This window comes from Elephantulus edwardii, unplaced genomic scaffold (genome assembly GCF_000299155.1).
Source record: "Elephantulus edwardii isolate Elephantulus edwardi_28Jun2011 unplaced genomic scaffold, EleEdw1.0 scaffold00041, whole genome shotgun sequence".
Classification (NCBI taxonomy): Eukaryota; Metazoa; Chordata; class Mammalia; order Macroscelidea; family Macroscelididae; genus Elephantulus; species Elephantulus edwardii.
Genome location: NW_006399791.1, coordinates 5,023,621 through 5,026,129, shown reverse-complemented (window position 1 = coordinate 5,026,129; position 2,509 = coordinate 5,023,621). Strand labels below are relative to the sequence as shown.

The 2,509-nt window shown below is 38.1% G+C and overlaps 1 pseudogene; it reads right to left on the bottom strand.

The window, feature by feature from the left end:
- The window catches only part of LOC102870508, an 11,851-nt pseudogene extending 11,654 nt beyond the window's left edge, over window positions 1-197 (bottom strand).
- Between the last annotated feature and the right edge of the window lie 2,312 nt (window positions 198-2,509).

Sequence of the window (2,509 nt, the reverse complement as noted above, 5' to 3'; positions counted from 1 at the left end):
GTCCGGATCGCTGTCTTCTGCACTGAGGTGAAGCAGATGTCAAACTCATAGCCAGCATCTCGCAGCGCCTGTCCACCGCGCTTGGCCTCCTCGTGCCCCCACGGGCTCAGGTCGGCGTCGTACCAGCCGCTGAAGCGGTTCTCCAGGTTCCAGGCGCTCTCGCCATGGCGGATGAGCACGAGCTGGTAGGCGGCCATGGCGGCAGGCAGGGGATGCGGAGCTCCTTCTTCCCTAATTTTTATAATTTCAGGTTTTTTAGAGGGTGTCAATTTTCTTGCTGTTATCTTTCACTTTGTTGGAGACGCTGGATTAGAGAGTCAATTATCATTTTCCCTTGCATTTTGATGTGTTTGTTTATTGCTATAAATGAACCTCTAATTAGTGCTTTGGTTGTTTCTCAGATGTTTTGGTAAATTTTGTATTCATTGTCATTTGTTTCAAGAAACTTCTATTACCCACTCATGTTCAAGCAAAGTGTTGTTTAGCTTCCAAATGTATGGGGTTTTTTTCCCTCCTTTATTCTCCTGATATTGATTTCAAATTTTGTGGCATTGTGGTTAAGAAGATGCTTTGTATTATTTGTTTTTAAATATATTGATGCTTGTCTTGTGACCTAAAACGTGATCTATTTGGAGAACATTCCATGCACATTGGAGGAGAAGGTATGCTGCACTTTTTTTGGGTGCGTTAGCTGGTATATATTTATGAGATCGAGTTGGTTTATTGTGTGGTTTAATTCCTTAGCTTCTTTGTTGACCTTCTTCTTGGTAGTTCTATCTTTTCTTGAGAATGGTATAGTAATGTCTCCCACTACTATAGTGGTGTTGACAATTTCTTTTTTCAGTTTTGTTAATGTATGCTTAGTATATTTTGCAGCTCTATCATTTAGTGCATAGATATTATTATTATTATGTCCTCTTGTTCTATTGGCTCTTTAAGCATCATGTAGTGACTTTCCTTGCATTTTGTGATATTATTATGTCCTCTTGTTCTATTGGCTCTTTAAGCATCATGTAGTGACTTTCCTTGCATTTTGTGATATTTTTTGCATTATATATATTTTATCAGAGATTATCATAAATATATTTTATTAGAGATTAATATAGTTACTCCTGATTTTTTCTGGTTGCCATTTGCTTGGTATATTTCCCCCACTCTTTTATTTTTAGCCTTTTATTATTATTATTATTATTAATTTTAATGAAAATTTACAGAGACTTTGGATTTCCATTCATTCATTGTTGCACCTTTCTCCCTTCCCACCCCTCTCCCCCAATTCACTCTCTTTGAAAAGTAAAAGAAAAGTTCTTTCATTGTTATACAATCCCTCGCCCCAAGTCCACTCCACTGTGAAGCCTTCATTCTGGACTCCTGTCATGACAATAATACCTAGTCACATATCTTTTTTTATCTTCACTTTTCAGGTGTGTCTCTTGTAGACAGCATATTGATAGGTTTTGTTTGGTTTTTTTAATCCAATCTGCTGATCTTTTTCTCGTCAGTGGTGCATTTAAACTGTCCACATTCAGTGTAATTATTGAAAGGTAAGGTTTTATTGCTATCATTTTGTTGAGTTCTTTTTGGTGTTGTTGCTGTTTACTTCGGTCCATCCTGTTTTCTGTGGCACCTCTGTAAGAAGAATGTCTTTCAGTCTTTCCTGAAACACTGGTCTTATTCTTACAAACTCCCTTAGGTTCTGCTTTTCTGCGAGTATCTTGATCTCTCTTTCATATATGATGGACTGTTTTGCTGGGTACAGTATTCTTTTTTAAAAAATTTTTTAAAAATAATTTTAATGAACATTTACAGAGGTTTTGGATTTCCACTCATTCATTGCTGCACTTCTCTCCCCGCCCAGCCCTCCCCCCTCCCCCAGTTTGCTCCTCTCTTTGAAAAGTAAAAGAAAGCTTCACCTCACATACTTTGGCGAGTTTCTAGGCAAGGACACAACTCACCGAGACCTTATGAACAACAGATGTGACCCTTGCCCTATCCTATGCCACCCTCCCAGTTTCTGATACGTTCAAGCCCATTGTTATAGTCACTGTATCAATTCAACTTGTTGAAGGCCTTCCTCTCTTTCTCTATTCCTTCATCATTCCTAGGATGATACTATTTTCCAAGGACTGGCTGTCCTGACAATATGCCCAACGTATGTGAAAGGAAGTTTTATTTTATTTCAAATAAAGAGCACACTGGTTGCACTTCTTACAAGACAGACTTGTTAGGTCTTTTGACAGTCTGTGGGATATTTGCTCTATTCTCCAAAACCAGAATTAAAAGTGATTGACTGTTGTTCTGGAAGAATAGTGGATGAAATAAACTGAGGAAGTTAATTGTTTTATTTGCCCTCATTCTTGTCTTTGATATGAAGAATACTTTAAAACTTTGCGTAGGCAAAATATTTGTGCTCTGGACCTATGCTAAATTCAACCTTCAATTAGAATAAATGCATCCTAGTAATTCTTTGCGGGTTGTCCCTGGTATGAAGGGTAGAGGACTTGCCATT